General features: G+C 38.1%; 1 pseudogene; it reads left to right on the top strand.

The window, feature by feature from the left end:
• Positions 1 to 12,734: 12,734 nt before the first annotated feature.
• LOC137755863 (voltage-dependent anion-selective channel protein 3 pseudogene) lies at positions 12,735 to 13,223 on the top strand (annotated as a pseudogene).
• The last annotated feature ends 1,635 nt before the right edge of the window (positions 13,224 to 14,858 follow it).

Here is a 14,858-nt window from a genome sequence, read left to right as displayed (position 1 = left end):
ATATCCTCAGCTCTCTACTGGAATGTTCACCTGTGAGAACGTAGCTCTGTATTCATTCACGCTCTGGTCTTGTCTTCAAACACTGCCAATAGGGAGTTGATAAATTATTAAATGCTTGTCTACCATTAAAGACCATTAAAATCCAGTAGCAAATTTTACAAAGACCATGATAATTTCTCGAATATTTTCTCAGTTTTATTTCTTGTTGTTTCCAGTAGGTAATATACATGCATAATTCCAAAGTCAAAGCAATATAACAAGGTGACTTTGTGAAGTGTCACTCCCACCTGGCCCCAGTTACTCTGTCCCCCAGACCCCATTCCCACCCCTCTAGGTACAGACTGGTTTGTCTAGGACTGTACCAAGCTGTACCTATTGTCTTGGTACAAATATTAATAGTGACCCCTTTCACTCTCAAAAATATCCCATTTAGGCAAAAAAATAATTTGGTTACCCTAGCTATAGTTAACCATTTTCACTACTTCCTTCAAGCTTTTCTTTATTCAAAGTCAAACAAATAAGAATATCTTAATATAGGGCTTATTTAACCATTCTGCTACTGATGGGCAGCTGGCTTATTTCCAATTGTTTGCCATTACAATCAATGTGGCAATGCTGTATCATTTACACGTGTGGAGTTGTGTCTACAGGAAAATACTTAGAAGCAGGATTGCTGGGTCAAATGGCACATGAATCTGTAATTTTGATAGAAATTGCCAAATTTCCCTCAGTTGGGGTTGTGACATTCTGCAATCCTAAAACAAGTTATGAGAAATCCCGTTTTCCTATAACCTTGCTCTCAAATGTCACAGACTACATGACTTGATCCAAAATTAGCAACTGTGACCTAGAGGGGAACACTGTTGGTTAATCCCTTCCCCAGAACCCGACCTGGCTCCCTAGACCTGCCAAAGAAATGCTAGTGTATTAATATTTTGTTTCAATCAAGTGATGTAAGTTTTTTTTTAAAAAAAATCTTTAAATCAAGGGCTTTCATCAATACTAAGAACTTTCAGTATTTTCCTATTTTTTTTCTTAATAATTAATAGTTTTTCTATTAAATCTCCTAACAATATTATTCTAACCAGTGGTCCTTTAATCTGAGGCATACACATTTCTAAGAACTATGGAAGATTGTTCCGTCAATAATATGTTGGGGTGCAGTAATTAGGTACGTAGCACTTGGGCAGCACTTACTCATCATCACAGTTTTCAAACCCTTTGGGCTAATGCAGTTAGTTGAGTTAATTGCCCATATCCTACTGTTAGAGTGGTCTTGCTAGAATAAAGAAAATGAGCCCATTTGGAAGCAAAAAATCAGGCTCATTAGTGAAGAGTTTCTCAAACTGTGGCCCTTGGGCCACCTACTTCTGAGTCATCTGAAGTGCTTGTTCAAAGGGTAGATTCCTGGACTGGCTTTATATCTACTGAGTTTCACAATTCCAGGCTTTTCACGTCATTGTTGTGATCATTAACACTATTGTTCATAATTATTGTCAAAAGCCATGTACAGGACACCAGACCAGTGCTCTGTAGGAACCTCCTAGCTCCCCTCACCCTGATTTTTAGAGAGGATTTCCTTTTTGGTTTTTTTTTCACTGTCTCATGATTTTTAAAAAGTATTTTGTTGTGAAAAATTTCAAACATAGGTGAAAATAGAGAGAATAGTACAATAACCTCCACGTATCCATGATCAACGTTAGCAGTTATCAACTCATAGCCATTTTGTTTCATCTCTGTCCCTACCAATGGCTCCCCATCACTAGAAACCTTAGACATCTTATTTCACCTGTAAATATATTTTAGTAAGTATCGAGAGTTTCTCCTGCCCCCGTAGAGGAGCAGCCGATAGGAGAGGGAGCTGGAGAGGCCTGCGGTGGGTGGAGGGAAAGCATTGGAGGGACGATGGCCCAGCGGGGTGTCCAGTGGATCTCCTCTGGGCTGGCTGTTACCCTGCTCTGAGGAGTCTGTACGAGGCACACCCTGAGATCCCCAGGCTCTAAGATGCGATTCTGTCCTGTCTCCTGAGGGGGCTGTCCCTGCTGGGGAGAAGCCCTCCTGATGTGGACACCGCTGAACTTCAGCGGCTGAGTGCAGTTTTGCTACAAGTGAAGTGCTTTGTTGCGGCTTGGATATTATGCCAGACCTTTTCCACACTTCAGTAGGTCTGGTTTCTGTATTTCATTAGCATTTTGTCCTCACTCCCTTGCCTTGCACAAGCACGTAATTCCGAAAAGCATTCACTCTTCTGCAATCCTCAATATCCTGCCTGAATTGGAAGTGGATTTTTCTCCCCTTTTAAAGAAAAAGATGGCCTTATGCAATATAATAATTGCTGTTCCTGTAGAGAAAACCCAAGCACTTCACTGACTGTGTGACAAAATGCCATTTCATGCTTTTGGAGCTGTGACTGGCTATCACTTGTACAGTAGTCCTCTAAGAGACTAAAAGCCTTCACCCCATTGTGCTACTGACCGAGACAAGCATAGCAGACAATGGGGAAAGCAAAGCCCGCACCTCTCAGGTCAGTAACACAGGTGGCAAGAATGAACCACAAACCCAAACTGCAGGCACTCCAAAAGAAACCTCTTTCTCATCTCAGAGTTATAAAGTTTCCTACTAAATCCTGAGAGGGGATGTGTGAAGATTAGGATTAGGCTCTTGACTGACATTTGTCCCCCAAAGCAAAGAACTTCTTGCTGTTGGAACTGCTTTTCACATTCTGATTTCTACAGATTTTTTTTTTTTTCTTCTCCAACATATTCCCAATAACAAAGGTCTTTCATCATTAGATAAACTGTTTAAAAAGAGATATATTTCTTCATCCTTAAGACACCGTTCTGCAATCTTGTGAAAGACCGTGGTTTCGATGCAAGACGCAAAGGGTTGGGACACGGGCTCAGATTTCTCAGCCTAGTCAGCACCTTGCTGTTTGACTACTCAGGCGCTCGGGACCTAAGGGCACTTGGCGGAAGCCTGTTGGGCAAAATCAGCCACTGTGCAAGGCACCCTGGAGCAAAGAAGAGACACCAGCTTCCATTTTTCTTCTTGCCTCTTTAACAGCTTGGTAAATTGCACCTTAATAAAAATGTGAAAAAAATGTAAGCAAAAAAAAGTAAATTATAACAACAATAAGCTACTTTTCCACCCATATAATTGACAAATATTTCAAAGAATCATAATGCCCTAAGTTAGCAATGGTGTGGGAAAGGAGGTCGCTGATAACGGGAATTTAAGTTGATACAACTCTTCCGAAGAGAAGTTTGGCAGGACCTGTCAAAAACCCTTTCAAATGCATATCCTTTAATCTACTAATCTCTCTCCCAAGAAAATAATCAGACTGAGTTTGAAACTGTCTGCAACAGATGTTTATGATAAGAGAAAATTAAATGTCCAAGTATGTAGATTGGGTTAAGTGAGTTGTTATAAATTTGTAAAACGGAAATCTCTGAAGTCCTAAAAAATTACGAGGTAGAGCTATATTTATTGGTATGGAAATATTCCACAGCACATTTTTTTTCTTTTGCATATATTTCTTGTCGCTTTGTCCCCCCTCTTTGCAATGATGGATGCTACCATCAGCTATAATTAACATCAATAAACAGGTACTCCACTCTGTTGAAACCTAGACAGACATTAGAATTGTGAAACAATGTGAATATTGTTACAATTTCACTAAAATAATACAAGGAAACCTGCTGGTTCCTTTAATGAAATCAAATTCAGATGTCATCGGAGAGGTGAGACCTTCTTTTGGGAAAAAGTAGCTGAACTGTGTAGTCACAACTCTTATCCTCAGATAATCACCTTCCACCATCATCCTTGGAGGAGTCCATGGAGGGAATATTTCCTTATCTCAGATTTTTCTCAAAAAGGTCTTGATGGAAAAGTGAAATTAATGCAGCTGGAAAATTAGAAATAAATGACAAACTGCTAATTTAATACTGAGGTAGGTAAAAAGGAAGGAGGTCCTTTATTATTTAAAAGTCTTTGAATCTAAAAGGTATGTTTCTAGACATTACTTGCAAAGGGACCAAAACGGAGAGCAAACATTGAGATGGGTGGAGAAAATGCTTAACAACAATTAGAAATTTGGTCGAAATTCTCCCCAAACAATGCAAAGTTTGTTTTTAAATTTACAAATTTGTTCATTAAACATTTATCAAGCACCTATTGTGTGGCAGCTCAGGTATATAAAGATGAGCAAATAGTCTCTTCTCAAAAAGCTCCCAGTCAAACTGTCCTGGATTTGGTCAGGGACTACACCATGTTTCAGTTCTGGTCTACGTGGGCAAGTCCCCTTCTGCATAACTACCAGTGACCCATTCCACTCATTTTTTCACATATTTAATCTAATTTAACTAACTGGTTGTTTCAGTGTCACACGGATATAACCTGTCTCCATATGTTGGGGTGTCCTGGCTCTCAGTCCTGGGCCCTCTTCTCTTCTTTGTACACATTATTTCACTAGGTGATCTCATCTAGTCTTATGGCTTTAATTACCATCCAAATATGATGACTCCAAATTTGTGTCTCCAGCCCCTACCTTTCCCGAGTTCCACAGTCAAATTTGCAGTGGCCTATTTGACATCCCACTTGGACATCTAACACACATCTCAGATCTCTCTGGGGACAATGGCACAGATCCTGTGCTCTGGCTGGCCAGCCCTGCCGTAGCAGGTGCTAAACTCTGCCGATGCTGGCACTCCACACAAGAGCAGGAAGGAGGAGGGGCCCACCTCTCTCGGTTGTTCACTTGGCAACTTGCTTATTTCCTCGGTTACTTCTGGTCCCTGTTCCCTTGACTCTGAGCTTGGAATTCTGCCAGAAGCTCCCCTGACCCCATAGCTACCTTCTGAATGTGTTTTGGATTAGGGTTTCCTCGGTTAATATGATCCCTTCTGATTTTTATCATTCATGAATTTTTTCAAAGTTTTCAGCTTTCTGGTTGTGCTTCTTATTTTCTCTCTCTCTTTTTAATTCATTCTTTTAATGTTTGAAGGTATTTTTTCTGGATGTTTTGCATGGGGGTAGAAACGTACACTCAGTTTTCCATCTCAATTCAATATCTATTCTCCCTTTCCTATAGATTCAGTGTTGTACTGAATATAAGCCAATTTAATAACTCAGTTATTTTGTTAATTATTGTCCTGTGCTCTAGGACTAAAATACCTTCAGGAGCTATTGAGATGTGTGGCACTACCGAACCCAAACACTAAGTGACACTCAATTGTTGGTTGATGAAGTAGACAGCAATCAGAGGTCTCATGGTTATTGTTTCCTTTAGCTATGAATTCTCACTTCTCACTTCCTTCACTGTCTCATTGTTGTAATTGGTGGTCTTATGTTTCATACAGTTGCCTCTCCTTTAGACAAAAAAAAAAAACATGCATGTGCTTTATGAAGCTTTTGCTTCTCAACACCACCACCCCACGGGGAAGATTTCTGTCTTTGCAATTACATTATATGGGAAACATTTCCCCAGATTATTTCTTTCTAAATATATGATGTTCTACTATAATTATAATTTTTTAAGCCTTGAAACAAAGTAAAATTGGATTTGTTTAAGCTGAGAGCCTATGCTTGAAGAGAGCACTATATAATTTACTTCTCGAGTTGTTCTGCTATCTTCAGGGTATGGGAAGAAAGAAAAGCTATGTTAACATCCTCTGATCTTAAAATATAATATCCTCCTCTACCTCAGTAGCTAGGCAAGAAGGTTGTGATGGTTAATTTTATGTGTCAACTTGGCTGGGCCATGATATCCAAATATTTGATCAAACATTAATCTGGATGTTTCTGTGAGGATGGTTTTAGATGAGATTTACGTCTAAATTGGTGGACTTTGTGTAAAGCAGATAACTCTCCATAAGGTGGGTGGGCTTCATCCAATCAGTTGAAGGCCTTAATAGAACCAAGACTTACCTCCCCCAAGCAAGAAGGAATTCTGCCAGCAGATGGCCTTCCAACTTGAACTGCAGCATCAACTCTTCCTGGGTCTCCAGGCTGCTGGCCCATCCTGCAGATTTTGGACTTGCCAACCTGCAAAATAGTGTTAACTGATTCCTTAAAATAAATCTCTTTATATATGTATGTTTTTTTGAAACCTCTAAATTGACTTGGAGTCCTTGCACATCCTCACACTGAGGGGTAGATGTTACAGAAATCAGAGTAAACACTACACCTATTCACGTATCTGCTTTGAGACTAGAGGTCAAAATCCCTTCTCTAGAGACCCTGTTGGGATCCACTTGCTCATTACTGCCTCTGTAGACTCCCCTGGACTCTGAACTCTATTTGTCTACTAAAAGCCATGATGGCAGCCTTGCTTCTAATCCATTGGGTGTTCCCTGGATGTTGGATTCAGCTCAATTACCAGAACCACTATGCACAGCTATGACCTCATACCTTCATTAAACTCCTAGAATTTGCATTTGCTTCTGTCTCGCAGTCTCCCTGGACTTCCCAGTCACTGGATTGTGCCTTCATGTGCAGAGAAGTAACATTCACTCATTTCATCATTCACTGGACTCCCAGTCCCAGCCAGTCCAGGTGTCCTGCCCTTCCTCCCACCCCGTGACCATAGCGAGCACCACAGATCTTAGACTCGTTTTTCCTGGTTGTCATGACAACCTCACAAATTTATGTTTGTGTCCTTTGTTTTAATTTCTAATTTAGTTCCTATATTTTAATGTTATATTCTATAATATAAAGTTGACCTTAATAAGAAGGATGAAATTTTACAAATAGGAAAAGAAAACTCTTTTCCAAAAATTCAGTGCTAAGTGTGTCATCACAAACTAATGTTAAACTTGGAAAATACAACTGAGACCTGAGAATTCAAATTAAAAAACTAACTGAGCAGTACTTACCCTTTTAACAATACAGAACTAGATGTGCAGATTCTACTCGAATCGGTCAAGGGCGAGTCAGGGGGTACAAACCTCAGCGGTTATTTTAACAGACAGAATTTAATATAAAGCATTATAAACTAGGTAACTACAGTAGCTTCCTATTGCTGCTGTAACAAATTATACCACAAATTGAGTGGTATAAGACAGCACAGATTTATTATCTTATAGTCCTGGAGGTCAGAAGTCCAAAATCAGTTTCACTGGACTAAAATCAAGGTGTCAGCAGAATTGTGTTTCTTCTGGAGGCTCTGGGGGACAGTCTGTTTTTTTGTCTTCTCCAGCTTTGAGCGATCACCTGTATTTCTTGTCTCACTGGCCTCACGTCAGTCCAGCCTCTGCTTCCATTGTCACGTCTCCTTCTCTGACTCTGACCTTCCTGCGCCCACTCGTGTCGACCCTTGTGATTACATTACAGATAGTCCAGGATACTCTTCCCATCCCAAGATCCTTAAATTAACGGCAAAGTTCCTTCTGCCATGTAAGGTAACATATTCACAGGTGTGGGGGATTAAGACATGGATATCTTCGGGGGACCATTATTCTACCCATCAAAGTAACTGACAACGCAAAAACAGAACAGAAGGTACCACACTTCATAGACTGAATCAGCAAGTGCAGGAAGCAGATACCCCCCCTAGGGTTCCAATGAAGGGAAGATGTTGGAATGTTTAAACCTTAGATGCTTAGAAAAGGGGCCCACAGAGCAGAAGCCTAGGCTCTGAGGCCCGGATGCCGGCAGCTAGTGCTGGTGTGTCTGAAGGGGACAATGAGGCCGGTTCTAGGAAGGTTAGGAGAGCTGCACACTGCTGCATCTGGAACAAGCACAGCTGCAGTGGGGAAGAAGCAAGGCTTCTGATGACGACCAGAACAGGAAGCAAACAGGAAGCCCACTGGAAGCCACCAGAAGGAGTAGATCCCTTTCCTCCTTCCCTCCCACCAGTCTTCCTCTAGGGCTCCTTATTGGCAGGAGGGAGCCAGCTGGCAAAAGAAAAACATATGTGGAGTCCCAGCTCCACCGTTACAAAGCCAAACACAGAAAGTAAGTTGGAACTCGAGAGACAATAGCTTTACAAGTGACACAGGACTCAACTTGATGAAAAGCAAAAAGCATACATCAACCCATTGTTTATATTAAGCATCCTGGAACCATGACTTTTTCCCCTCAATTCCTTGGGGTTTTTTTTGATATGTTGCAGCCTCAGACCACCTTGAGACGTATGTATGGAAATTAGTGTTTTTAGATACACTTTATTTTTTTGGGGGGGGGATTTTTTTAATAGATCTTTATTGGAGTATAATTGCTTCACGATACCGTGTTAGTTTCTGTGGCACAACAAGGCGAATCAGCCATACGCATACACGTGTCCCCATATCCCCTCCCTCTTGAGCCTCTCTCTCATCCTCCCTATCCCACCCCTCTAGGTCATCGCAAAGCACGGAGCAGATTTCCCTGTGCTATGCTGCTGCTTCCCACCAGCCAACTATTTTACATTCGGTAGTGTATATATGTCAATGCTACTCTCACTTCACCCCAGCTTCACCCTCCCACCCCATGTCCTCAAGTCCATTCTCTATGTCTACCTCTTTATTCCTGCCCTGCAACTAGGTTCATCAGTACCTTTTTTTTTTTTTTTTTTTTTTTAGATTCCATATATATGTGTTAGCATACGGTATTTGTTTTTCTCTTTCTGACTTACTTCACTCTGTATGACAGACTGTAGATCCACCCACCTCACTACAAATAACTCAATTTCGTTTCTTTTTCGTGGGAATGTAAATTGATACAACCACTATGGAAAACAGTGTAGAGGTTCCTTAAAAAACTAAAAATAGAGCTACCATAAGACACAGCAATCCCACTACTGGGCATATACCCTGAGAAAACCATAATTCAAAAAGAGTCATGTACCACAATGTTCACTGCAGCACTATTTACAATAGCGAGGACACGGAAGCAACCTAAGTGTCCATCGACAGATGAATGGATAAAGGAGATGTGGCACATATATACTTTAGGTAGTGCAAGGATTCCAAACTTTTTAGAAAGGATGCACTCTTGGATTTTTTGGCTTTACAACATTCCCACGTGATCTCCATAAATCCCTTCTGGTACATATTTAGTTTTTTAATTAAAGCAAATTACAACTGGTAATTCATTTGTTTAGGGATTTCATACCATTCTTTAAGACGATTTAGGATTACTCAAAACAGGAGGAGGATTTCTGGATCAAATCAGTGGATGAGTCCATCAAACCATTTCATAATAATTCGGGAAAAGAAACCCATAAAGGAGACCCCCTGAATCAGAAAGTGAGATTAAGAAAAATATATCCTATTTTCAGAGTGAAATCTATGTCTTTTCACTTATATTTTGGCCTCATACTTTAGTGGCTTGTATGAACACTGTGTTTCTTGATCTGGTTTTCAGTTTTCATATACCAGGTTTATGTTCTACAGTACTATGTATTTTCTGTAATATGCTCTGCATATTTTCAAGTTGTTCTCCAATTATAAAAGCAGGACTAAAAGAGCTCGATGTTCTTGTGTCTATCTAGCATCTTCTTCTCCATGTTGACTTCTAGAATGTACCAAGCTTGAGTGCCTGCAGTGCTGTACTTGGTGTACTCTTTCGTTCTCAAGTAAACGAATTATCATGCTCTTAAGTCCTAGCCTTGGTCGGCTGGTTTTGCTTTCAACCTCATTCAGTAGACTTCCTTGTCATAATAACCAATGAATGGCTTCAAGCTAAAATACTCGTTCAACTGCTTCTAACTCTCCATCCTCACTAATTCTATTTCCTTTCTTCTCCTGCATTTATAAGTGCATGTTTTGACTTTGTACTGTTGTACTGAATTGCTACAACTCTGAAAGTTGTACTTTTACTTCAAATCATTGATTAACCACATCACTGGAACCTTTTTGTAAGCAGGTTTTTATGAAAAAGAAGCCAATACAAGGAAACAAAAATTATATCAGGAAGTTTTTCCAAAAACATAGTCCAGGATAAATTGGGTCTGTGTAGATTCATCCTATCCCATACACATTTCATATTTCCATCTGTTCAATAAAGACTGTGTTCAAAGTAGTGATCCTAAAAAGCTGATTATAAAGTCCTAAAATAACAAAAAATCTTGAAATATACACTATGCATTGTAACTATTGAGGCGGGAAATAATAGATTAACTTATGAAAGACTGATTTTTCAATAAGAGTTTAAGGGAGTTTTCTGTTTAAGAACTTTTATTTCCTTAAATCTTATTCTAGCGCCACTTGATTTTCTATTATTTTTGTTGGTGATAATGTTTCTTTAAGATTTCTTTTTTTCTTTTTGTTAATGCTGCTGTGCTTTTATTTTGGTAGCACTAATCTGCTCTTAGTTTTTTTCACTCCCTCCCGGGAACCGTAGTTATCCTAATTATTATATTTTAAGTCTTTACTATTCTCACATATTTTTATCAACTACATTTGGCCCTCTGTAACCGTGAGTTCCACAACTGCACATTCAATTAACTGCAGATTGAAAATATATACATTTTTTAAATGCCAGAAAGTTCCAAAAGACAGAACTTGAATTTGCCACACTGGCAACTATTTACATAGCATTTACATTGTATTAGGTATTATAAGTAATCTAGAGATGATTTAAAGTAAATGGGAGGATGTGCATGGGTTACATGCTAGTACTGCCATTTTATATGAAGGACATGAGCATTAGGGAATTTTGGTATGGGAGAGCGGGGCAGGGGTGTGGATCCTGGAACCAATCCCCTGTGAACACTGAGGAATGACTGTAATTAATTTTTGAATGGCAACTTTCTGTCTCTAATAATTAATTTACTATTTGTACCTTATTATATTGTTTTATTACTAAGTAACTGCAGTGTATACCATTTCTTTTTCCCTCTCTAAATTTCTTATATATTCTCACAAATAACTTGACAGTTTGTGTTTGTGTAGCAAACTTCCTCACACTTCTCAGGCAAATGTACCAAAATAAGGAGATGAATAGTCATAGGGGAGAATATATATCCATATATATATGAATATTCATATGTATATGGAAAGCCAAAGATAAAAGAAATACTGAGGAATATTAGAGGCTATAGCTATGTTTCACTTATGTTCATTTTATGTTCTTCATATTTATGTTCATGTACATATGATTTCTAATATTTTATTTTGTAGTCTGCCTTCTCCTTCACTCTGATTCTTTTCATTTATACCTAAACATTTTTGTTCTTAGGAATTCCAGTTCTGGATGTGGTAGTGTAAATAATTTGGATTAATCCTCCTGCTGAGAACTAGAATATCTGAACAATTATTTTTTTTAATGTTTGAAGTCATCAAGGAATTATGACGTTAGGAAGAATCAAGGATCCACAATCTTAAAAAAGAAGGAAACACAAAGAGATGGTCATTGCATTCAGGTCTCTGGAGCTTCCAGAAGAGGCAGATGAGAAGCTGAGCAGCTCAGCAGAGGTACTGACAAATTCATGAAGTTAGGAGAAAAACCTGGAATTCACAAACTACTGAAGAAGAGGATCCCAGGAACCCCTCTAAGCTTTGGATAAGCTACAAGGCTACACTCTAGGACTAAGTGTGAACTCTAAATGAACTGACCTTCAAAGGGACTAAAGCAAGCTTCAGATAATCTCAGCTACTAACAAGAAGAAAAACATAAATGCTCTATTTAAAGATACCATCATCTTAGACTCCAATTTATCTCCCAATTTTTCATATACAATATCTGCTACTCATTAAAAAAAAATCAGGAAAATGAGGAGACAAGTTAATGTGATAGATAACCAAGGGGGGAAAACAATAATAAAAACAGACTTACAAGTGTACAAATAATCTGACACAAACCTTAAAATAACTGTACTTAATATGTTTACAGAGATAAAAGGTGAAATTGAGAATTTATGTAGAAAACTGGAAATGATTTTTAAAATGAAACTTCTATAACAGAAAATTTTTATAATGTGTTTAGCAGCTGGAGAGAGAATAGTGAACTGGAAAATCAGTAATAAACATCCAAAATAAAAGCACAGAGGAACAAAAGGATAATAAACACAGAAAAGAGGCTAAGAAACATAGGAGCTATAGTGAAAATTGTATGAGTAATTGGTCCAGAAGAAGAAGAAAGAGAGAATTAGACAGAAGCAATATTTGCCAAGATAACAATTGAGAATTTTCCAAAATGGATGGATGATATCAAACTACAGATTCAAGAAGCACAATGAAACCAAGAAGGTCACTATAAAACATATCACACCTAAGCACACCACAGTACACCTGCTGGAAATGAAGGGCAAAAAAGTGTTAAATGTAGCTAACAGAAGAAGAAAAATGACCTTCAAAGGAGCAACCAGACTGACAGCAAAAATATCCTTCAAAAATGTAAGTGAAAAAAATACATTTTCAGTCAAACAAAAATGAAAAAAATTCATCATCAGCAGACCAACACTAATGAAAATACTAAAAGATGTTCTTCAGCCAGAAAGAAAATGATTCCAGATAGTAGCTCAGAGATGCAAAAAAGAGTGAAAAGAAAAATAGAAGCTAAGCATAAAGGGAAATATAAACGAATATTGAGGATTGAAACCATAATAGTGAAGTCTTATGGGGTTTTAAATATATAAAAATCAAAATACTTGGCAAAACCACTCTGGAAAACAATTTGGTTGTTTCTTAAAAAGTTAAACATACACCTACACGTGACCCAACAATTCCAATGTCCATCAAACGGTGAAGGCATAAACAAATTGTGGGATTTTAACACAATAGAATATCACTCAACTGTACCTAGTAATGAACTAACTGATCGATTTTTCTGAACCAACCATCTGTGAGTGGGCTGTGTTAGTCTTTGAAAGCTGGCTTGCTGACTATCAGATGAGTTTTGATGAGTTTTGACACAGCCAAGTTCAAACTGTCACGGAATAATTTTGCCCTGGGATACAAGGCTGCAGGCTTCCAGCTCCTCACTTATGTGAACCATGGCACTGAATTTGGAGGTTCTATCCACCAGAAGGTTAAGGAGAAGATTGAAATGTCACCGAACCTCGCTTGGATGGCTGGCAGTTAATGACACCTGTTTCTGACATCACCGCTAAATACAAAGTGACTTATAGAACTTCTCTATCTGCTAAAGTAAGTCATGCCAGCCTGATTGGACTGGGTCATACCCAAACACTTTGCCCAGAAGTCAAACTGACCCTATCTGCTTTGATTGATGGAAGGAACTTCAATGCGGGAAATCACAAGGTTGGGTCGGGATTTGAACTAAGAAGCTTAATGTGGTTTTGAGTAATGCACCAGCTTTGTCCCTGGGAATTAAGAGAAATGAACCCACTATGTCTTGACCTTAAAATTCTTCTTCTGTGAAATTTGAAAAGTGTAAACTTTTATTCTTCCGAAGAATTGTAATCTTGCCCATACTGAAGTCTAGAGATCGTTAAGTCCATCCTAAGGGAGGTGCTTGAAGGCATTCCTGGAGGTTGTCACGTTTGTGCCACCTTTTAGTTCCGAAGTGTTATTTTGAGTGTGTTCCTCAGTGATGATGTAGTGTCATGTTATAAAGAAATGACATGATCCTCCAGTTTGTACATCACGTCCTGCCTGTCCCACGCTTCCTCATGACCTTTTATTATATTGGTCTCTGTGCTGTAGTAGAATCTTTGGTTTTGCATCAGAAGAAAATAAAATAAAACCATCACATTTGAAACAAAAAAAGAATGGTTTAACACCTGAAAAATTTTGTCATATTAACAGAATTAGGGGAAAATATCATATTACCTTATAGATAAGTACCAAAAAAGAACTTGCCAAAATTCAATATATATTCATGATTCGAACTTTTAGCAAATGTAAATAAAACTGCTTGAATCTGATAAAATGCACCTATAAAAAAACGTACACAAACATTATGATTAAATGTTAAAAACTTTCCCTCTGGAACTAGGAATGAGACAAGAATATCCGATCCAACTAATAAGAAAGATAAAGAAAACAAGTGTAAGAATATGAACACAAGGATGAAAACTGCCCCTATTCACAGGCAATTTGGTAGTGTACATAGACTATCCAAAAAGATCTACACCTAAATTATTAAATTTAATTAGTTAGCAAGGTTGCTGGATATACCAATATACAAAAATCAATTGTATCCTTCTATCCCAACAACAAGCAAAAAATTAAAAATTTTATTTTTATTTATTTATATTTTAATTATTGAGGTATAATTGACAAATAACGTTATAGTATTAGTTTCAGGTACAACATAATGCTTTGATATTTGTATACATTGTGAAATGATCACTATGATAAGTCTAGTTACCGTTTGTCATCACAGTTACAAAATTATCTTTTCTTGTGATGAAAACGATTTAAGATCTACTCTCTTAGCAACTTTCAAATACACAATACAGTATTATTTGCTATAGTCAGCATGCTGTACATGACATCCCTGTGGCTTATTTATTTTATAACTGGAAGTTTGTACCTTTTGGCTTCCTTCACCCATTTTGCCCACCCCTCACATCCCCTCTCTGGCAACCACCAATCTGTATCTATGAGCTTGGCTTTTTTATTTGTTTGTTTTGTTTTAGATTCCACGTATAAGTGAAATCATGCAGTATTTCAAGGTCCATCCATGTTGTTGCAAATGGCAAGATTCCATTCTTTTATATGACTGAGTAATATTCCTCTGTGTGTGTGTGTGTGTGTGTGTGTGTGTGTGTGTGTATCACATCTTCTTTGTCCATTCATTCATTGATGAGCACTTAAGTTGTTTCCATGTCTGTCTATTACAAATAATGTTGCAGTGAAAATGGGGGTGCAGATATCTTTTCAAATTTTTGTTTTTGTTTTCTTCAAATAAATACCCAAAGGTGGAATTGCTGGATTGTATGGTAGTTCTATTTTTAATTTTTTGAGGAATCA

This window comes from Eschrichtius robustus, chromosome 21 (assembly GCF_028021215.1).
Source record: "Eschrichtius robustus isolate mEscRob2 chromosome 21, mEscRob2.pri, whole genome shotgun sequence".
NCBI classification, from domain to species: Eukaryota; Metazoa; Chordata; class Mammalia; order Artiodactyla; family Eschrichtiidae; genus Eschrichtius; species Eschrichtius robustus.
The sequence above is the reverse complement of the archived record's forward strand: the minus strand, read 5'-3'. Positions and strand labels throughout refer to the sequence as shown.